The sequence below is a fragment of the Aulonocara sp. 'chitande type north' Nkhata Bay genome, linkage group LG8, assembly GCF_057382095.1.
Source record: "Aulonocara sp. 'chitande type north' Nkhata Bay isolate Kocher_YH1m ecotype deep benthic linkage group LG8, A_spYH_male_GT1.1, whole genome shotgun sequence".
In the NCBI taxonomy this organism is placed as follows: domain Eukaryota; kingdom Metazoa; phylum Chordata; class Actinopteri; order Cichliformes; family Cichlidae; genus Aulonocara; species Aulonocara sp. 'chitande type north' Nkhata Bay.
Window position 1 is genome coordinate 20,790,516 of NC_141351.1, and position 24,091 is coordinate 20,814,606.

At 41.1% G+C, this 24,091-nt stretch overlaps 1 protein-coding gene across 7 annotated transcripts in view; it reads right to left on the reverse strand.

Annotated features, from left to right (window-relative positions):
• Positions 1–24,091, reverse strand: part of tanc2b (tetratricopeptide repeat, ankyrin repeat and coiled-coil containing 2b) — a 189,211-nt gene that overhangs the window by 157,614 nt on the left and 7,506 nt on the right. For 6 of the 7 annotated variants that reach the window (XM_086304207.1, XM_086304204.1, XM_086304200.1 and 3 more), the window contains exon 2: positions 13,549–13,652. The exons of the other annotated variant lie outside the window; for it this stretch is intronic. The gene's annotated coding sequence lies outside the window, so the exon portion shown is untranslated. The remainder of the gene's footprint in view (positions 1–13,548; positions 13,653–24,091) is intronic. 7 annotated transcript variants of the gene reach the window in all.

Genomic DNA, 24,091 nt, shown 5'->3' on the forward strand with positions numbered 1-24,091 from the left:
TTCATTCCTCATCTCCCTGTTAATCACGGCTTGGATTTACATCAGGCTAGGATCTTCTTGGTGCTCCAAGTGACATTTGAAAGATGGAGCCATTGATGTAATTACACTCCATGCAGCAACAGCACAACAGATTAAGTAAATGTTGATTTTTGTGAAGGCAGTTATATAAAACTGACTGTATTGTGTATAAAAAGCATTCATCCCTGACATTTCATGTTTTTCAAAACAAAAATCACAGTAAAGGCTTCATTTTACACCGATTAACAGCTGCAAGTTTCACTGTGCCAACTGGTTTGTACTAATAATTAAGTAGGCTGAGCTTGTTTGATATTATGACTAAAATACACACAAAAAAGTGCACTTACTAAAAAAGGCCCTTAAGGTAGTTTCTGTTTTATAACCTATGCCAAGGTCCTTCCATTAAATATATTCCCAGTGACTCAGTGTTGTAAAAGAAAACAAAACCTTACCAAAGAAGTGTGAATACTCTTTTAAAGGCCTTTTAAATGAAAGCACAAAATGGCTAGGATAACTTCTAATAACATTCCCACACATCGTGTCCTGGCTCAGCTGTCACATGGTTCCAGTGCCAGCCCGAAGCTGGTTTCACACAGAATTAAGTAACCCTGCTTCCCTCTGCGCTGTCAGCTCCTTCTGCCTGACATGAGCAGGCTTCAAATGATACCCAAATGTGTTGATTTGGCCACTTCAAGGGAAGCGCTAAACAACCGAGTACGACTCCTATTTCAAGTTGATGTGTGCATCCAAATTAAATTCATTTTCCTAAAAAGCTTGACAACATGTCACTTAGCCGGAGGCCTTGTAGTAACTTTGTATCACTGCGTACCAGAGCCAGATAGTGTTGGACTTCCTTGCCTTAGGCTGTTGTGTATGAAGTGCGGCTTACTGGTTGATAGGCTTAGCATGGTTCCTAAGTGGAGTAAAGGCACGAGGGGGCTTACTGGCTTCCTTTATGAATCCACAGAGTTACAAAGGTCTTCATCTGAAAAAAAACTTTGGTCTTATCCAATAAAGCTGCTGTGTTTCTTCTCTGTTCACTTCAAAGTGAACCCTTGGACACACACAGAGATGACTGGGGCTGAAATGCACTGCAGACAACACATTAAAGCTTCGACCGTATATTTTAAGCAGTCTCATATATCTCTCTATATCTCTCTCTCTATATATATATATCTATCTCTATCTCTATATATATACACACACATCTTTATTAGGGGTGCAATGATATTCATATCGGTATTGAACCGTTCGATACAGTGCTTTCGGTTCGGTACGCATATGTATGAACAATACAAAATTTTTAATTTATTTTATCAACTTTTCTTCTGACGATGCTGTCTGTGTTGAGAGCTCAGTGGATCTGCGTTCGACTACTCCGCCTAGGCTGCACTGTCGAGAGCAGATCCACTGAGCGCAGCACAAGCTAGCAAGACAGAAGTTAAGCTCGTTGCAACATGGCAAATTGAACCTCCCCCACCCTCATTCAGACCTCGCCTTTGGAACTATTTTGGTCTTCATGTGAAGTATGACCCTGAAGGTAAGTGCGTCATGGACAAAAGTAAAACAGTATGTTGAATGTGCCACGCAATGCTCAATTACATGGGTGGGAATTACTGCGTTAGCGCAGTTTGCTCGTTAACGTGTTGACGCTGTCCAGCCCCACGCACGGGGCGATCCGCGGTAACTCGTTAACGGAGATTTGCCGTGTTGTGGCGTTAACGTCGTTTCAGATTAACGCTGACAGCACTAGTGGGAACACAATGAATATGACTGCACATTTACGCCGACATCATCCTAGTGCAAAGACAAGTGGAAGCAGACAAAAACAACAAGCACGCATGCTACAAACTTTACCCGAGTCATTTAGACAGCCGTTAGCACATGATTCTCCTTATGGGGACCTGATATGTTTAATATGCTGCTGAGAGTATACCCCAGAAGAAGCGTATAGTATAGCTTTTATTTTGGAAAGAGCCATTTCTCTGTAATAAACTCTCTTTTCCAAAGATGAGTGATTTCTCGATCAGATAGATTTATTATTTTATCCCTTTGTTGTTTCAGCAACATTAAATTTAACAACTGTACTTTTGAGTTAAAATATATATTTATAATTTTAATAAATGACAAATTAAAAAAGCATGAACATTTTTTGTATCGAAAAAATATCGAACCGTGACACCAAAGTATCGAACCGAACCGTGAATTTTGTGTATCGTTGCACCCCTAATCTTTATATATACATATCTCTATATCTATCTATCTATCTATCTATCTATCTGCTGTGGAAGACTTAGAGGACACAGAGAAATGTCATCAGTTCTAGTGTTAAGGCACGTTCATGTCAAGACCCCACACTCACATCCATCTTTTATATACAATCAATGACTGTGCTCCACTTGATGCAATTAGCCAATTACAGTCAACCATGAAATGAAAGTAAAACTAAGTAAAAATTCAGAACTTCAACAAAGGCAAACATTAAGACAAAAGTTCCAAATTAATTTCATCCCTACTTTAAAAAACACAAGAAAGAAGTACTGAATATTACCCCACTACATCTGCCATGCTACATGAGGCACCGGATATTAACTATGGGGTATGAAACACTCCAATATGTGCAGTAGGGCTGCCACGATTTGTCGACTAGTCACGATTACGTCGACTATCAAAATCGTCGACGACTGATTTAATAGTCGACGTGTCGTTTGAAGCTTTGTAAGATCGCAAAAGACGCAGGAATAATAGCAGGATTTAAGAGTGTAATAACGGACTGAAACAGAAGATGGCAGCACAGCATGTACAAGGATGCCAGCTGCCGTTAAACCCCGAAGAAGAAGAAGCAGCTGTGTCCCAGAATTCATAGCGCGGCCCAGCTTAGTTTCCAACAATGGCGGTAGCTAGTTAGTTTTAATATTACTCTTATTATTCTTTCTGGGTCACAAAATAAACGTTTAACATATTTTCAGGCGAGAATGTAGCTGTGTAAACCTCAAATATCTGCTCAGTTTATCAGGACACCACATATTTTCAAAAGCGCTCCGACGTTTTCGGAGACGTCTGTTACCCACTAGCTCGATAGCTAGCCGGGGGCTAGGTCACTAGCGCCGTGAGAACACCGGACTCCCAGTAAATTGTTTTCAAACCCACCGCCGTCTTTCGCGACTCAGGTTAAATATATATGAGTCACTTAGATAAATTAAAAATGTTATTGTTTGGCTTTTTTTTAGTATTTTATTTGTTCCTGAGTAAATCGGTTTGGCTGAGATTAAAGTTATAGTTTTTACACAGCTGAATAAACTTCAAGCAGACAGCTGATTATCAGAAGTGTGAGATGCTGGAGAATATACTCCGGTGTCCTGTTATATTTTAGATAGCAAGGAGTTTATTAAACTTTACCGAAACAATCTGCAAATTTCATTAAAATTGAATAAACTATCATCTTGTCTTTATTTTTAGTTAGCACCTTAAAAGCTTAAAGCTGTAAGCTAATGATAGTTATATAAGAGTAGATGCTGCTGGTGCAATAAGCTGTAGTTTTATGTCCAGTGGATGATGATCTGATTAGTCGACTAATCGCATAAATAATCGGTGACTAGTCGACTATCAAAATAATCGTTTGTGGCAGCCCTAATGTGCAGTGCTGATTCATTTACACCATGACACAAAAACCTCCACTGAGTGCTGTATAAGATGACAGAGACCAAAATTTGTCATCCCTGATTGTCAGTTAGCTGAAGGTGAAGAGAAACCTGACAACGAAGGTAAAATTAAGTGTCCATCTTTATTTTTGGCATCCACAGATAGTGCCTGTGACGTCAGGAAAACCCACAGACAGTCCATGTGTGGTATTCAACATGTCCCAGGGGTATAGGGAGAATGTTATCAGAGCTTCAGGACAAGGGTATGGTTTCAAAACCACAGGACAAGAACAGAACCGATCAATAAGGAAAGGCCATTTAACACAACAGAAGAAGAGAGTCAGAGAGAGTCGTTTAGGTGTGTCAAAGGGGTACTCACGTTGACATTTGGTGCTGGTAAAATTACTTTCTCCCATTTACTGAGCTTATCCACTCATAAATAAGGCAGAAAAACAGATCCAATTGTCAAAAGTGATTGTTGACAACAGCCTCTGTTTTGTTCACGTCTGGGGAAATAAGTCTGCAAATTACACTGGCGTGGATATAAACGGGGCTCCACTGAAGCAGAGACTGAGCTCGGAGAGGAATACTTTTCCTGATGAATTATGCATTGTTCCACTTTTGTATCATCATGTATGCCACCACCACGTTCATGTTCACTCTGTGAAGAACTTTTTGTCCACTGCGAATTAGCAGCACCTCTCTCTAATCACCTTTCATGTCATCCACAGACAGTTTCTACAGGAGATGCGTTTGCAGTCAACCTGCAAATGACTGTGATTAAACAGCCAGTGTCAGATTGCAGGGACATGGTCTCCTTTTTATGTAATCAGCAACAAAATATGTAGCTTTATCACCAACTTAAAATTTAAGTTAACTTAATCCTTTTTATCCTCCAGATTGTTAAGTCCTGAGCCATCTATATACCACCACAAAAAAAAGGCATTAGTGGGCTTCACAAGGGTAATGGTGCCTTCAAGGTTGCCATTTGTAACTATAAATCTAGCTTTGAGCAGAGAGTACAAAAGGACAGAAGGAAGTGTGGGAGGGAGAGAAAACATCTTAAATTACTTGCTCTTCCAGTTCATCCCACGACCAGATCTCTGTCACGGGTTGGACTGACGTTTGATTGAAAGTGCAGACACGGCAAACCAAGACCCAATTAGCACGTTGGCTAGCCCCTGACCCCTGATGGCAATCTGATGACTACCAATAAATGTCTGTTAGATCACAGTGTGTCAATCACGTCTGGTGGCTCGGGAAGACGGAGCTTTGGTTTACTCCCACACTCGCACAGAAAAACGATCCAGGCTTCAAAGAAAATTGGACATATTTTATTTATGAACACTTTCATACACGTTGGCAGTCACGCATGTCATTTTCACTTCAGCAGCAATGCATTAAGGAGCTTTAATTGAAAGACACTTATACAGCAAGTGATTTCATTAAATGACTGATTGTTTTCTTGTGGCGTCACAATTATTTGTCTTTAGTCATTAAGACTGTTGGGTTGATGAGGATGTGCTGTGGAAATTAATGAGCTTTCACGCACAAGAAAAAGCATTTTTCACTCTGTTTAATTGAAAATGAGGCACTGTATTATTAATGCGAATACAGCATTATCCCTGGATGAGGTCTGCTGAACAGCCATCAGCAGTCAATAACGTATGAATGTCTCTGAATGTGGACATGTGATTCCCTACAAGCTGAGGGTGCAGAAATCTCATGTAGATGGAACCATGTAGCATCGCCTCCAATCCGTCCTCTCTGCTCAAAGTCACAAATCTTTCACCACGCCTTAGCATTCCACATTAGCACACTGATGTAGGCCTTGCCAACCTCAGCAAAAGAAAAAGGTTCATCTGGAGACACACTGCACCAGCCTTACACAAACTGTCCATACTGGGTCCAGTTCTAGGTTTTTGGGGACCTTATGGACATTTTTCAGGGACTCCCTCATAATCCCTAAATCAATTAAACATACTTAATATAATTTGTTGTGCATCACAGTTTCTATTGACTAAGCATAAATGGTCTCCATCTGTAATCATGTACTGTTTTAAATATTAGAGCACAATTTTTATAACTATTTTTTTAAAGCATCCCTTGCCATTGGGTTGCAGACACCTTTAGGTTCCCTGGCCCCTCTTTGAGTACCATGTGTTTAAAAAGTGCAATCGTGGGGCACCACTATAGCTCACTTGGTTGAGCAGGTAATCCATATGCCAATAGGCTGCAGGGGCCTGAGTTTGATTCTGCTACAGACCATTTCCTGCGCGCTCTCCTCATTCTCCTGTCTGCTTCCAGCTGTCCAACAAAGGCTTTTAAAAAATGCCCAAAAAATTTATTAAAAAAAAAAAAAAAGCCATCGCAACAGCCAGGTGGGATTCTGTGGTCGGGGGGGGGGGGAATAAAATAACACATTTAATACATCATTTCTGTTCCCTGTTGCTATTCCAGTGTGAGAATCTCTAATGCATTTGCAGTCATTTATTGTCCCGTGCGTTTTTTCTCGTGTGCTCTCCATCCCCTATGGCTGTCATCATATGTGAGGGGAGGAAGGCTGGAAGGTCCTCGAGGAGCATTGCTGACCCCCTAACCCTTCCAGTGTAGTCAACTAAAGGGAACTAGGGCCACTAATGACCCTGCTGGACCAAAGTCAAGTGCCTCAGAAGAAGACAAGCACCTTGCATTGCTGTGTGGGCTGTTGAAGCACCTTGTATAACCTAAGGTTAAAAGGTGATACAAAAGAGCACACTTAGCAGTCAAGCTTATGTAGTAGCCAGTGGAGCTGCTACCGAGGAAATAAAACTGCCTGCATGTTTACCTAAACCAATCCCAACCCTTAAATTAATTTCAGATCACAAACTGGTGAAGACGTAGAAAAATGTTCCTTTGCATAAATCACAATGATATCCATCACATTTATCTCCTCAAGATCAGAATAAAAACAGGGTTTGTTCCTGGCTGAAATAAGCATCACTACAAATATAATCTGAACATAATTAGTCCTTGTACAGTAAAGGAAATTATTGAGAATTGCCACTGTATAAATAAAACAAAATTAAATAGTCTATGACCTTTTTATGAACAAAAAAACTTTATTATGCTTGAGTAAATAATACTCCCCATTTGCATCATTTTACTACAGCGGTAGTGATTTTGCTTAGTGTTGCAGGGATCTTTACATCTTTGCATAAAAACCTGGAAAATGTGAAAGCGTAATCTTAGCTCCGTTCATCAAAATAAATCACAAGCTGTTTTACAGCCTCACAAGGAAGTTTAGTTTCTGAACTTTACAAAGGAAGACTGCCAGAAAGAGAATAGCCTCAACAACGGACACTTGTTCCACAAAGTAACTGCCACATATAGAGCTGGGCGATATGAGATTTTTTCATATCACGATATGTTTTTTTCATTTCAGGCGATAACGATATCTATCACGATATAAGCCAAATAACTATATTTGTAAGATTTAAATGTGCCATTGCTCACAAGTAAAATGTGAAATAATCAGCAGCTTGTTTTTAAATATTTATTTCCCATAATAAGTTCAACAGGGTAGATGTACTTAAGGAACATGAGACTTTTTCAGATAAATAAAGGCAAATATTGCAAACTACACAAAAGGCAGCCGCTAAAGCGTTTAAGTTTCAAAATAGAACAAACGAAACAGACTAAATTGTCAATTCCACTTAGAAATAAAGTATTAATTCTAAAAATAAATCTTAGTTTGTTTTACAGAAGAACAGACAAAACTGACTAACTTTTGTCAATATCAAATAAACTGAGAACTAAAAGGAAATTCTCAATCTCTCCTTGTTGTATAGCTGAGCTTTTCAAACAGTTTTAACAGTTACTTTAGTCTGACAAAAGCCGAATGATGAATTAGCGCTTCCAGTCAGAGACTGAGGCTACGTCCACACGTACACGGGTATTTTTGAAAACTGAGATTTTCCGTTTTCGTTTTAAAAAATAATCCCGTCCACACATAAAGGCAGAAATGAAGGAAAACGCTGCTATGAACATGCCAAAGCAGCAGGTGGCGCTAGATTCCTAACCGTGCAGAAATGTTGGCCAATCAGAAGTCTAGAAGCCTCGGTGGGAAAAAGTAAACAAAGCTGGGGCATAGAAGCAGAACAGAGTCGTATGTGTGGACGGACAGTAACTGTGTGTATATGTAAGCATTTAAACACTGCAGAGAGTAGAATTAACAGTAACAGTATTGTAGAAATTCATTTCACCGAAACAATAACGTGGCGCACAGTGTGACGTATGCACCAGTTTATTGTATTTCCAGACTTGCTTTCGGCACAATTTACAGTGCACGCTACTCTGTTTTTTGTCAGACTTGAAATAGCCGAAATACCTTCACACTACGGAACTTCTATGGCTCTTCCGTTCGACAATCTCTCTGGCATTGGAACCATCATCTGTTTTCTCTTCGGTCACGCTCGGTTGATTTTTCTAGTCGGCACACTCATTTCCTCCATTATGCGCTGGCTCCATTACCCGCTGGCTGCTTCCCAAACAAACACACGTGCGGCTTGGCACTTGTTCTGTACGTAACAAGTCACGCGACGTGACGCTGCGGCTGTGATTGGTTCGGCTCTGCGCTACTGAATTTGGATCGGCTGACCCTTTTTTTTTTTTTAAGAGGACAAGAGCGGCGAGGTCTATCGCGATAGCTTAATTTCTCTATCGAGTAAAAGTTATATCGCGATACATATCGTTATCGTTCTATCGCCCAGCTCTAGCCACATATATGGAAGTTGTGTTGGTGGATAACATAAGAAGTCCCGTGTTTCACCGAGAAGATAAGCGTTGGCTATGTGAAGATCACAGAAGTTTGGAAATCTCTTACGACCGGATGTTTTTCTCTCCTACACCAGGGAATCTTTTTCTTTCCAAAAATGCTTTGCTTTACTTATCACATCCTACCAAACTCCCCACTGAAAGACACTGAGAATGAAAGTGTAATACATTTAAAAAAGGTCAATCTACACCTTGCAACCCCGTCCAAGAGGGACCACACACACTCTGTGCATCTACAAGATAATTTGCTCTCCTACAAAGCACAGTTGCCGCCAACTCTTTTTGTTGTTTAACAGTTAGATTCTGGGGGAGGGGCAGCAGCTGTTAGCTGAGCCCAGCTGTCAAAGATGGCTGGCATAGATGAGAGGGGAGGAGCGGATTTGAGCAAACCTGTGCATGAATGGTCCCAAAGGAAACTCACTTTAAAAGAGTTCCCCCAACAGCCCAGATGATAACTGGATGTCTCTGTTTACCTCTGCGTCTAAGGCATATTGGCAATCCCATGCACTCATTACATCCGCTAAATACTGTGATGAAGATAAACCATGATTGACTTGGCAATGATGATGAGGTTTCGCATGAAATGTCTACATAGTCTGCATATTCTTAAAACTTTGGTCCGACTACACACTTCACCAGCATCATTTACAAGAAAAAGTCCAGATGCTCCCGTGGTCTCGTTGCACTACGTCCAAACACAATACAATAAACTACACAGGGCAAATTGAGGTGGACTTGGGCCACTGACTGAAAAGATTATGATTTACAGGGTAGGAGTTTATGACCCCCCCCCCCTCCTCATAATTATTATGCATGAACTGAAATGAGGAAAAAAATGTTAAGGAAACTGTGGTACAGCTCAGTCTAGACTACAATGCACATTTGCTTTCATGCTGTTCACGCCATGTTATTTCTCAAACCGTACATTAGCACAAATTGAATTCTCCGTCCTTCATTTCCTGTGTTGGAGCCTGGCTAGTTCACTGTGGTCACTGTTGAGACCACTGGAAGCCGGGCAGCATTATGATGCTTAATGACACGGCTTTAAGCGGACTACGTCAGCTGTTAAAATGAAGGCTTTTAGCAACTCTAACCTGGATTTTCTCTTTGCCACTGCTACCATGGAAGATAATAATTTCAAAGTAAGACTCAGTACTGCACGTTCTTTCATAACAAAAAATATTTTTTCTAATGAGAAATATAACCAACGATAATTCATCTACCCGTTACCATGATAGCACCATCATCTGTCCATCATAGCTTCTGTTATTTGGACTGTGGATGACAAAAATGTCAATATATGTATGCTTGGTCTTGCAAAAATATATGTATACTCTACTGAAAACCCCAAAACAGAAATCCTCACAGGACATGAGAATAAAAAGCCCTTTCATGTACAACTTCCAATATGCCCCCACCCCCCGAATGAATCATTGCTCAAAGCCAATGCAGCTCCCTCTCACCTCAAACCACCGAATCCAGAGTTAATCAATGTGTCCAGCTTCAAAGCCATTGGCCTAAAATGCTCAATGAGCTGCATGGCAATTACAGTACATTATAGCTAACAGCATCCAAATCAGCAGACACCCCCCCACCCCACCCCACCCACACCCCCCGCCAGACCAGCAGTGCAGACAATAGAGTCTAACAAAAAAACTATACTGTTGTTTTTCTTAACCTGTCCACAAGGTAAATGAAAGAGAGGATGAGATTTCTTACAAGTGTGTTTTTCAGCCAGGATTGTTCCTCTGCTTTTCAGCTGAAATAACCTATGCAGAGACAATTATGTAATCCCTCACCAGCTTCCCGCTTAACTATCAACGGCATTAGCTGGCAAGCATGACTAAGCTAGAGCTGTCCCAAGCACAGAGGTAAGATAGAGGGCGAGTTATCCTTTATCTATTTTCATAGGGAAACCTAAACATTAAATCCATCCAAAGTATTAGGAGCAGTGTACAGCCACCGTGTAGCACCCCAGGGAACAGGAGCTCCCAGAGGATACACATGCAAAAACAGAGAGGACACACGAACTCCACACAGTGAACTGCCCCAGTTTGAACCCAGGGAGCAGTGCTGAGAACTAAGCCACCATCGTATGGGCTGTGCGGGCTGATAGATCCACCGTCACAGCACTTATTGGTTTTTAGACTTCTGTTTTAATGCTTCAAGATATGCAATTTGATCATGGCATGATGCAAGGAATCACATTCAAGAAGTCTTGATGCATGCTCAATCATCCAGGTAAGAAAATCCCAAAAAGTTGATTCTGTTCATCTGGACGTAGCGTTTTCAGTGCCAGAAACGTCACTCATCCAGGAAGTCACATGGAAGTGGTGGATCTGACTGAAAACCTAAGGAAAATATATGGCACTATGCAGAATGTTAGCTGCACTGATGGGTGTCTAAACAGGTTGATAATTTACAAATTAATGTATAAGACTTGAAAAAAATGATCAACATCATAAACTCATCAGGAAAGTCAAGAATTTAATGAGAAGTAAGGTAGGTTTTGTGTTAAGGAATTTCTGACTGTTTTTCATTAACAAAAAGACAGACATGCACCAGCCCATTCACAGCAGCCAGAAAGGCATTTTATTCTTTCATTCTTTGACTATTTGGCTACCGAGGTCTGTGGTTTCTGTGTTATACTCAAGTCAAAGCAATGTTCAAGCTGGAGGAAACATATCCCCTGAACATTCAAGCTACTTGGAAAATAATCCCTGGTATTATCTGCTCATAATCTTGAATGGATTTTTGACTACAAGTACAAACACGACCCAAAGCGAAACCGTTCTGGACTTACAAACTGGAGGGAAAAAAACAAAAAGCAAAAAAACAAAATCAAGCCAGCGAGGGCAGCTCTCCCTAAACGTACACAGAATTTATCTTGCAACTAAATTGGTTTGCTTCACAACTGGCTCCTAGCGTTGGCGTTTGTGGCTTTCAGTGTGTCAGATTTGACACAGCTCTCTTTCAGTAGCTGTGGGCTGTAGCTAACCACCCACACAACCCACTGGAGACCAAGCAGATTCCCTTCACCAGCTTGACAACACAGATCATTCTCATCATTGTCCCCTCGAGCACTGAGCAGACATTTATTGCCTAAAGCATGTGACTGATCAAAATATGACTAATACTATAGTGAGCAAGTCTATAAATGCAGTTCCTTTACTGTAAAAATGAGCTGAGGCTTATAGAAAACTACTGAAGCTACTAGAATATAGTGCAAACCACCAACGCCTACAGTTTCCAGAGGGTTAACACCACATCACTTTGGATGACATGCACAATTGAAGCACTAGAAGCCAGCATTTTATGCGCCCGGAGATGTTGTCATATTTCTGCATCTTCGCACCAGTGACCAACGCGGGAGCCGCCACGCAACGTCAATCACAAACTGACAGGTCCACGCTGATGGCCAAAGGGGGACAAAGCAGCCTTCCTCTGGTCCAAGCCCCAAGATTTGTGCATTTTTGACTTGTTTACCAAGATGGGTGTCCAGAAGAGGGGAAATCTAAAAGATTTATGCATATAAATCAAATCAACCGCTCAAACAAAGAAATTCCTTCACACGCTAAAATGTGAGTAATTCAGACCTTTGCAGCAGTTTATGATTATAATTTACGCCAGCTCCTAAACAGCACTCGCAGACTGTGTCCCTTTTGTACAGTCCCAGCTTTACAGCCGAGGAATCTCTGAGGAAGAAGAAAAGAGCCAGTGTCATGCGGTCAGAAGGCATTTTAGTCAGACAAAAATTTGTGTCAGCACTTTCTGCAAGGGAGCGAGAGGCCAGCGTTCAGAGCTGTTAGCCTCTTTCTCAGAGGAGAGCCAGGGTTTAATGGGACTACTCTTCCACTCCATTTGCCTGCTCACATCTTGCAGGCCACAGCTGCATACATGTGAGCCAGTGACTGTCGCTCTGCATACCTCTCTGCAGCCTGGGAGCTCCTGAACCCACTTTAACAGCTGACAGAAGTCATTCGTCTTCAGGCGCACACTTGAACATCGAAACGGACAATGGACAAAACGCACGTGGATGAGACAACACTTCGTCCTGGTAATAAGACTGCAGAGGTCGCTGACAAATTACGCATTTTCGTACCTCCTTACCGGCCCTCGAAATTATCGCACCACATCCTCATGCTGCTGTGTGGGTTATAGTTTTTCTGACTGTGACAACACCAGAAGGTCTTGCTCTGACTTTGGATCCATTTCAGACCCAAACAACAATTTCATGGCTGGCTGGTCTCAAAGTAATTACATATGGCCTCAAGCCGGAGCATCGATCAGTACCCGGGACACTTCTGAAAAATAAGACTATTTTTGATAGACAGCTTCTTTAAGAGAAGACAGCACCTCTACCGTATGGACTATGGAAATTCACAGTGAAAAAGAAGCAGGCTCTATGTTTCATGCATTTATTTCCTGTTGACAGAGTTTTCAGAGTTAACTCACATTCCCAACTCCCGTCTCCTGAAAAACAAGTGTTACATGTTCAACTACTAAATCTTTAAATAACACAAATTTGAAAGAAACAATTTGCTAGAATTAGCATTCCGTATATAGCAGCTTGAAATGTAGTGCCACTTAAACAAGCAAGCTGCTAACTCCCAGTTTAGCCTTCTAACCAAGGGTGTCAAACAAAGGTCTACAATCTGGCCCACAGGACAGTTTTGGAAAATGTGAAGGAGGGCATAAATTTTGCACTTTTAATTTATTTATTTATTTATTTAGTAGTTTTACAGCTTTTCCTCCTGATAAAGACCTCCCCCATGGCAATACCACAACAGAGTAATAAAGTAAACAAATGGGGAAAACAAGTTCCTGTTTTTTGAGGCCACAGTCATTTATTTAAGAAACATGCTCTGTATACTAACAAAAGCTTTCGGCTTTATAATTACAGGACAGTTTTTGTTCTCATTTTGTGGCCTACTTACACATTGCAAGCTTAACAACATATCTACTGTTCTGTGAGTGTTCCTATACCCCAGGACTTTTCTGTGGTGCATCTGTAGGTGTAAAAAGGTCCCAGCTACACACCGGTTCCTGTGCCATGAAACTTAAGAAGACTCACCATGAGCAGACAACAAATCCGGCTTTGAGGGCAGCGAGGCGCTACATTTCGCTGGGCTGAACCACAGTCCCAAACCCTCTCCAGAGGGGACACCCAGCAGCTCTCTACAAAGGCAATAACAGTGAAATAAAACACTTTAAGGTGAGCAATGAACTGAAAGGGCCTTGTATTGACACACAAGAGAAACAGCAGACACTATTTGACATCCGACTCAGTGGAGTGGCAAGTCCACAGAGTGAACAGCCTGACCTGTCACTGTTCACTCTGCTGTGGATCTTTTTCCAACAGAGAACACAAACAGCTTTCGGGGCTACAAGGCCTGATTGTTAGGGCGGACTGGGACAGCAGACAGTTGTCATATTCCACAGAGGGTGGAATCTGACATAAAGTACTGCTTTGAAAGTTGTGATGTAGAGGCTCTAAGTAGTCTGACCGAAAGTCTGATTATGTCATTAGATGTTGAGTTAAGGACGGGGGAGAGAGGGACCGAAATATCTGTGTGGGTGATGTTAGCAGCCATGTGATTAACACGAAAATGAGTGGGAACCGGAGAGATGTAAATGTGAACGGCTATTGTTTGGCTGCTCCCAGTGTCGAGCATTTAAATTAACATCTTTAATACACACAGGCCACCCAGTGGTAACATTACATTACATCACATACTGCGTCCCCCTTAATGCTCATAAGTACGGTAATCTTCGGCAGCATTTATTAGCTACAGGGGACCCACTGAGCTCATTCCAACTTCATATTTTTATTTTACACTCTACAAAAGTATCCCTGCATGATTCACAGTTTAAAATAACACTTATGCATCTCTAACGGGGACTTGGTGCAGCCTCTCACCTCATCCACTGTCTGAACCCCCCTCCCCAACCCTTTAACCCGAGACAGCATGAAAAAGGTGGACCACGTTGGGGAGTGTCAAGCATGGGGTAGACATGAGAGAGAAACTGAGGACAAAACATTCATAATGCCCTGGATAATAATTTTAAACACTCAGTGTAACCAACTTTTGCAAATGTTAACTTTTTCTTCCCTTAATATGACCTAAAATGAGCATCCCAGAGGTGTTTTTGCAACCTCAGGTATTTCCCCCTAGTGGCCATTAAAAAACAAACAAAACAACAAAAACAACAAAAAACTGACCGCCTGGCAACCGCCTAACAACCGTCTGTCGCTAGGGAAAAATGAGTACTCCCCAACCAGTTGCGATCAGTTGCTGAATGCTACTGTGATATCATCTACCAGCAACGCAGGCCTAAAGACTGGTTTAATGACCCCTCTGTGAGCACCAGTTGCTATGGGAAAAGCTGTATTCCCTGAGCAGCTGGTGAGTGGTTACAAGAGGTTGTTTGCCGTTCGTAAATGAAACTGGTTACAAAGAGATATATGTTGCCGTGCACGTAAACCTCACAATTACTTTGGTTGCTAAGGAGATTGACACAGTGACCTATAGTTTGCATGGAACTACACTTGTCTGTAAACACCAACTACACCCTATGAGGTAGTGAAACTGTTTAAGTTATGCCTTACTGCTACACCTTTACTTTGAAGGTGAACTTTCTCCATTTCCTGCTTTGTGTCGCACATTTTTTTAAAGTTTCTCTACTGTTTGGTGATTGGTTAATGAGTGTTTGCGAACACTAGTGTCATCCATGCACCATGGGTGACCAAAGAAAGGAGGTTTTTGGAACTCCCCTGTATTTTTTCACCAATTTCACTTACACCAACCTCTAGGAAACTCTTAAAGCTGGCTGGAAAATACACGTTTTCCCCTCGGCCTGTGTAACTGAGGCCTAAACCAACTTTCTTCTGTTTTACTGGTCTAGCAAGTGGCAAGGATTTCTGTGTCCTGGTAGAGCTGTGTGCCAGAGATGCCCAGAGTTGAAATCGATGCCATATGAAGCCAAGAGTATACATATATATATATATGACAGAAAATAAGGAAAGGCATAACAGAGCCAATTTAAAGTTGCACTGGCCCATAGAGATTTTTGGGTACTTTTTATATTAAGACAGCAGCAGTGAGAAGACAGAAAGTTGGGGGTGGGGTTGTCACATGCAGCAAATGCAACATAGCAGGGATGTGCACTGTACCAAAAAAGCTACATGGAATCATGTTCAATAGCAACTTAACTAGCACACACTTTTGGAGAGAGGACATTACTTGCACCAGTTTTTGTGAAACAAATATTTCCCTAAAAGCTTCCAGTGTGTTTTAATATTTTCATTCAAGCTTTCTGAAGTCCCCATTTCAACTCTCACGTCTCCCGCTGCCATCCTCCAGACTCAATGTAGATAAATTTCCCACATCAACTAAGAAAAAGAAACAGAAGGTCATTTCTGCACAAAAGACAGAAAAGAATACGGCAACACAGTAATCAAGTTTTCTCAAGGGTGTCACGCAGAGTTTGAATACTTTTTTCCCCCCATTTTCTAATTATAGTTTGCACATTGCTCTCTGTAGGGGACACTTTATAAGACTTAATCTGTTTTACACCAACTTGCCAACACATTAATTAAGCTGAGCAAACCAAAAGTCTAAATAAATTACAGCAGGAATCATGAGAGGCAGTAAGAATAACTCCATCATTCTGAGTTAGACGCTTAGAAATATTTTTGTTCTGGGATTTGCAGGCTTAGAGGGGAAATCTAAATAACGTCTGTGATGCTATGCTTGGGGTAACATTTGACTTTTTTAACTGAAAGCAAACATGAAAGCCCACATCGTGATCTTTAAATAAAATGTCATCTCCTCTATCAAACACTATTTTTTAACTGCAATTTTTCTTACTGTGAATTTATCTGACATAACATTTCCAAGGAGATCTGGTTATGCGAGTTTAGTGCGTATGCAAGTGAAACAGTCTGCAGAAATACAGCTAATGGTTCGGGGTTAGAGAGAGCTAGCAGAAGCCATAGAAAGCCACTCCCCTTGTCACTCCAATCCAGAAGGGTCACATTGTTTGGGCAGCTGCCCCCCAGCAGATGATGATTAGAAGAGAAAGAAGGGCGAAACACGTCCCTGTGCTGCTTGTCTGGTTTAGAAAGATACGGCTTGTTGCGGCTAAGCCTGGTGCACAAAATGAAAAAACATCCACAGAAATCCTAATCATCTGGCAGAATAAAAAGTAAATTCTCTTTTGTCTGCTGGGCTTCTGTGTTATTAGCCGAACAGGCCAAGAAATAAGATCAAAACAAATTATGTGACCAACACACTAAGTCCCCATTTCACTGATAAATAAGGCATTTAAGCTTTCCCTCTCATCTCCTCCTCAAAGGCCATGAGTGTTTCAGCTTTCATGTAATACAAATGCCTCTGTGTAAAGGCTAGCACTTCATTTTTGCCTTTTCAAGCTAACATCATGAAGAAGCCACTGTTCTGTCCAATTTGAGAAACGGGTACTCAAACAAACTTGCCTGCAGCTACACGCTCAGAGAGTAGGGTCGTTTGGCCCCGATCGCATTTTCCATTTCTGAGATATCTAGGACATAAAACACATGATAACCTAACATCACTTACAAATATTTAAATAAATCACCAATTAAAATGAGTAAAAACCAATTAAGACAGGTGATGGAGAGAATAAGCAATGCAAACTAATATGGTGGGCTCTTTAATTACACGCTGTAGACTAATTTAGAGTAAACTTGGTACAGTTATTAATTTTATGCCCCCGACTCAGGTCACATAAGAGGCAATGAAATTCAAATTAGTTTTAGAAATAGAAACAAACTTTTTAAAAATAACAAAATAATTTTTTCAATCCATTATAGGTGAGATGCACGGTATCAAAGCATAGGAAGCTATTTTTGGCTGCTCCCTTGCCACTAGGGGTCACCGCAGCAGGTAGCTCCACCTGTTTGATTTGGCAGAGTTTGATGCAAGACGCCCATCCTGACATAAACCCCACAGGGATTTGTGTCTCTGGCTGGAATCGACCGAGCGACCTTTCACTTGTCAAGCGAAAGGTCGCTGGCAGCTGGAAAACTGTAGTAGCATTCAGTAAAGGTCCCACTTTATCACTTGTTGTTCACAAAGAGCCAGTCAAGAGCTGAACCACGAAACATATGAGCAAATTTACTCATTATATGATGTAAGTAAGTGTAATTAAATCTAAGTGTAAGTAAAGCTGCAATGTTTCAAACCTTGCATAAGTATAGCAGAAGTTTACCTGCAATGGGCAAGAGGTGTTTTAAACCTCATTTTGGGCCAAAGTAACTAAAGTCTTTTCTTGGAATTAAACTTAGGGAATTCTCCCCATTCATTTAGATAGCCTTGGTCCTGTTTACATGAAATAACTGCCTGAAGAGGTTACCAAGATGGCTGCTGAGTGTCTTCTGCTTCTAGAATGGCATCTTTGCAAACCTTGGTCATGTCATTAGCAAACACTGTTACCGCGCAGCATGCAGCCTCCTCAGCTTACATGCTGCTGTGCATAATGAACGTAATGAACACAGGACACCTGTCCACATAGCAGTTACACCCGTCCACCATCTGCATAAATTTAACCAACACTTTTCAACTTTTGCTACCACTGGTCAGTGTTTAAAAGACGTTGGTGAATTCTAATGTGGTACAGTTGTAACAAATCGGTCTGTGAAATTTCTTCCCTCCTAGATATTTCACGATCAGGTGCAAGCGCACAGTGGAAACATTTAGGAACCACTGATTCAGCCACATAAAGCCACTGAGGTGCATAAAAGTCGGCAACGCTGTTGACTCAATTAGTGCAGAGTTCCAAACCAGCTCTCGGTGTTGCCAAAGAGCTCTTGTAGGTGCAACGTGCAGGTGATTTATAGGTACAAAAATCCAACATGACCACATAGGCTTTGTATCCAAAAGTACTTCATCACCTGCTCTCACCCACCATACTGCAAAAATAAAAAGCATCAGAGACAATGCTGCTGCCTACTGCAAGTCAGGCCCATTAGTCTTTTATCTACAACTTCTAACATAAATCTACTCTCATCAGAAGACAACAAGGCATTTCCCCTGAAATGGATGTGTAAGTGCTGCACAGTTGCTTTTTCCCCCCCATTACTTTTCCAAGACCAAAATGCAATTTCTAAAGTGACAGTCTGGCCTTTAATCCTAATCTGGTGCAGCACTCTTTCCAACACTCACCTTCTTCAGCATCCTTTAAGCACAGATGACCTTTATTCCCAGGCCCAAAATGAGAAATGGTGCCTCTTGTGCCGAGATTTCAGCTCATTAAAACATGTTGCTAATGCTGCCTTGTGGGGAGCCATCAGAGAGAGGCTTAAAAGCACTTTATGCCATCCAAGCACAAAGGTTTTGGACTGCTTTGTCAGAAGAGCCAAAACTAGATATACAAGTATAAGCTGTAAAACAACACAAACACCTCCAGCACCTACTTAAGAAATCAGCTGCCTATGTGCTTAACGTTTTATCACAGGAAACAAAAATAGAACATCTGAACAGCAGCTCGGCAGGTGTGCTGCGCTTTGAGTTGGAGGTACATGCTCGAATGACAATGTTTCATGCCTTTATCGAATCACGCTGAATTATGAGACATCAAGTTTAAAATGCTACGAACCTCCTAAACAAACACATGCCATCTGCTGGTCTACACTCAGCAAAGCTTGAAAAGTCTGCAACAGCTATTTTGAGCTTCATCTTATAATCAAGATGTTAATCAAGATGAATGAAACGTTTAAGCAAACACAGTCTGTAAGCCGTCCTGGCAGAAGAGCTGAAGCCTCCACAGCATGGCGAATGGGATGTGGTTAGGCAGCTGGCTTAAAGCATTGCCCAGGATTAGCCCCTTTCTTAGAATTCATCTCATTACTGCAGTTACATCTCATAAAAGGGTGGGTGATGAAGAAATATTACTCAGTTGCTAATATTGCAGCTAAAGTAGAGCCCCCTGTGAAATATGTTTCCGCCTCTCTTTTTATATCTAGACACCAGACATACACATGGAGGAAGCATAAAGACTGACAGTCCAAAGCAAGAACATGAATGAGCAGAGTTACTGCTAATTTTCTCAGCTTTTAATGGCTCTCCAGCCTGAAAATAAACATGAAAAAGCACAGTGTATATATAATGTGACTCACAGGAAACACTGACCGTGTCACTAGCCAACTACCTCTGTGACTCCACGTTAAAAATGTATGCTTCAAGGCCTTCTGTGTCTTGTTTGCTTAATGAAGACAAGACATAATATAGTTTCCTTGGAACTGGCATTAACACTCTGTGGGGTTTTCAGCTGGATATCAATTAGAGGCTCATTAGACGTTTAGAGACGGCAGTCTCTCTGGCTTCCTGTCGCCCACTGTGAAAGTAGCTGACCCTAACCTTGAGGGAAGGCTGGTTCCCTGTGTCCTTTCAGCCCTGGATAAAGAGCCATCAAGGAACTGCGTAAGCCATGCTTCCTTTAAATCTTGCCAATCAGAAATCAAATCGCTTAAAATTAGAAACATGTGCCTGTGAGACGTAAATGGGAAAAGCAACGATTTTGCTTGTCCAAACAACATGAATCAACTAGTTAGGCTATCGCATATTCTACAGACATCTAATAACTGATCATAGTGCCCAATATTGGTGTGATATCAGAATTAGCATATCTGCTCATCCACTTTGTTAGTACGGTTTCAGCTGCTCAGGAACAGAAAAAGCAATAGTCTTGTCGATCACATGACACAGACTCAGTGCAAATAGACATGGTCAAGATAATCTAAGGAAGTTCAAACCAAGCATCAGAATGGGGAAGAAAGGTAATTTGACTGACTTTGAAAGTGGAGTTAGTGCCAGATGGGATAACAGAGAAAATATCCAGTGAGTGGCAGACCTCTGGGTCTGCCTTGTTGATGCCAGAGGTCAGCATGCAGTGCTACATGTACAGATTGTTGAGAGTGTTGCGATGTAAAGTGTTCGACGCAAAGAGAAATGCATTTAGTGCAGTCTGCGCGCTGTGTATTTGCATGTTCACTCATCCAGGCACATGCAGCTTCTCTTTATCCATGTGTAGTTTGGGGCAGAGGTGATGTGGAGTATTTTTAGACACACTCAAGGGGGGACTGTGTGTCCTGACTGCTAACACAATGAGCCCTCATGCCTGAACAAGGACATATTTTGGAGACTGGAGGCTAAAGCAGTAGACCACTCCCCTACCTTGAAAACAAGCCACTTTTTATTAAAATGAGCTCCAGCGTTCTGTAAAGAAGGTCATTTATTGGTTAACTCACAATATTTCGCTTTATCACACAAGCACAGATTCTTTAAATACAGAGTTAGATTAGCTTGCATTCTACTTACATTACTCTAAGTTTTAAAAAGAATACAGAGTGGTAGAAGCATGCCCCAGTAGAGCCAGAGCTGAGACTTTTCATTGCAAAGGACAAACCCATGCAGCTGCAGGGATTGTGGTCAGTAAACTAACATTTGCATGAACTGAGAAAAAATCTTTTTGATCTGCAGGTGCTTTCCTTTCTCAAATTTATGTTCACAAAGTGTGCGTGGCTTACCCATGTTGGTCTCAGTAAAATACAATAGTTTCGCTTAAAGGAGTCTTAAAAATAGCCTGCACGCTGTGCCACGTAGCATTACAGGGCTCCACACTGACAGTAAGCAGAGAAAGGGCCACTTCACTTAGCTATGAGTCCTTCAATCAACAGTTGCTGCTTGAAGGCAGTGCATTCAACATACTCAGTCAAGCATTATGTCTACAAAATTGCTTCTTTTGAAAACTTATACTGTACGTTAACATTTTTTATGCAGTTATTGCAACAGAAATCTGTACAAGTTCAAACTACTACCTTGAAATGCTTTTGTGGGGTAATAGTTTCCAGCGCCAGCCTTCCTGTGTACTCAATTAGAGCTCAAACAGATACATTTTTATTCTACTTGTACTTAGTAACATACCGTGACCTCAAGTTCAACAATGTTTAGTTTAGCCTACTTTATTTACTGGAATTTAAACTTTCTTGCACAATTCACCTTTTTTACCATCAAGTGCCCCCTAGTTCAAGTGACGACGATGATCACAATGATTTATCCCACTATAACCTGTAGATCGATAAAGATACAAAAAATTACCATTGGATTACTGGAACAGCATCAATATCATGATGTCCCATCGTAGGCAGCGGGAGCCTGGAATGTCTGCAAGCGATCAGCAGTTAAGCTGGGAACACACTGGAAGCAATTTGATAGTTGCACATCACTCTGAAGCTCAAGGCTGGTCACTCGTGGACATTCCAGGCTCCGGTTGCCGGGTAATCCTCTAATGTATTTGCTTCCAGGATATTTATCAATCTCACCGCAACAGTTACTTTGCTTGTAGTCACAGAATGTCATTTACTTATATGCTTTCTGATTGCCACATTGCTGCGAAACATTTACAGTATGTACTTGACTTTAATTTTCTCTTCTTCCCTGTAATACTGAAAATGGTATGAAGTATTTTCCTGGGTATCAGTAACAAGTTTGACATTCAAGTATCATTGAAACCACAATTACTGCACACAAGTTGATGGATCTCAGTTGAGCAGGTAGAACTGCCTTGTTCTTTTTTCTTTTTAAAAGTTATGTACATTTTTTTCAAGCTGCATGTAATCTATTTTTAATCAACTTAAGCCAGGCAAGCCTCTGGGTTTGTGATACACTAGCAAAAATATATTTTCTTTTTTTGGCACTCTTTGGTGCTGCATACAGAAAAAAAAATCATTAGGGATTTGTTTTGATCTCTCATTCTGCAATTGTTCTAATCACTGTTGATTATATATTGGTCGAAAATATATTCAATATTTATAACTGGAAAAAAGGGGGGGGGGGGGGGGGGGAAATGAAAGGTACACAGTCCTCCACAGAGACCAATGTGTAAAGAAATTCATAAGTATCTTTTTCCCCCCAGGCTCCATCGCTCTACTGGGTTTCATAAAAATTGTCGAGGCAATTTTTGCTTAATCTGACAGTAAAAATAGACGAATCCCACTGAATGTACACCTTGTGTCATTCAATTTTATATTGAATCAGACTGTAGGACAGTGAGAGAAACCCAGAAGCTGTACTGGAAACCTGAAGACTTGTTTACTGGAAAGAAATTATAGGGATTTGGTGACACAAACTGGGCAAACCAGAAAATACAATAGAATAGCCTGCTTACTGCTGATAAGAAACTAATGTCATCAACTCACAGGAATGTGTAAATACTCAAAATATCCATGGTACACCAACTGATTTAGCACGCCAGAGGTCAGGGTTCAGCAACTTAAGCTCATTCTTGAGAGATTTAAGGTCACATGAAATGCTTTGAGAATAAACGTCCACTATTGTCCTTTAAACAGGGGTTGACAAAATCGTTTAAATACTACTAAAGTTAGAGCAGTACAGGCTAGGGCTAAAGTGCAGTAGAATGTGGTCAGAAGCCAAATCAAAGTCCAAAACGTTCTGGGACTCAACCCATAAAAATGTGTCTGAGAACACCCCTTTAAGGTTATTTTGTGCCTTCTGAAGCACCTCTAGTGCTTCTATTCATCCCCCAACAAGGCCTACCAATGACTCTTGGGTCCATGTTCTGATCTGCTAAGATAATCTTCAATATTAAACTTTGATGTTTACCACAGATGTTGATATTTACTTTCTGGACAAGTTTGAGGTCCACGCTGTGCAGATGTACATGTGGTAAGAAAGAGACTTCCATGGACAGGAACAGGACATGCAAAAGTAACGATGGAAGACATGCAGAGGTGCACAGGAAGTTGATCTTTAAGTGGAGACCAACTGCATTTAAATAAGAATGCTTTCCTTATTTGTCGTGCTTTCGGATGTATGATAAGCACTGATATGAAAGATCTTTATCAGAGCATAAAAAAAAAGATGCTTCTGTAGTTGTCAAGCACAGCGGTTCCACCATGTTAAACACTCGTCACACGTAGCAGAGTATGAACACAGCTGAGCAGACAGTGGTGCAGCGTCACCATGGCAAAAAAAACAAAGGCATTTTCACTTTCTCTACAACCTTAACCACCTGTACATATGTATTTATACAACATGTATAACAATTAGAGAATTGGTATCTGTATCAAGATTGAGATGGGTCTGCACCCTAATAGCAGGGTTCTGGTTGGTCTGTATTTTCTCCAGCCACTGGAATTCTTTTTCTTACTGTATTTTATTCATTGTAGTTCCTAAATACAAAGGGTATCATTGACAACAATTCTGTCTCTGGACTCTCAACAATGCTACTTTTCATAAAACTCCTATTCTCTACACTCCTACTCTTATCGTCACACCCTGCTTTAGCACACAAAGCAAGTGAAGGCAGCTGTATTAACAACAAGGAGCCCACTATATTCCACAGACACAAAAATGCCTGTAAAATTATAATGAACTTAACCCATTAATGGCTCTTCTCATCACAAAGCTGAGGCACATCTCCCCACACAGAACAATACTGGAGCTATTTAGATTCGACAGAGCACTAGTGTTTCTTTGACAACCTCACACCAGCCCACATATCACAACACAAAGCCTTGGCAGCCACATTGTCAATGTACAAACATTAAGTAGGTG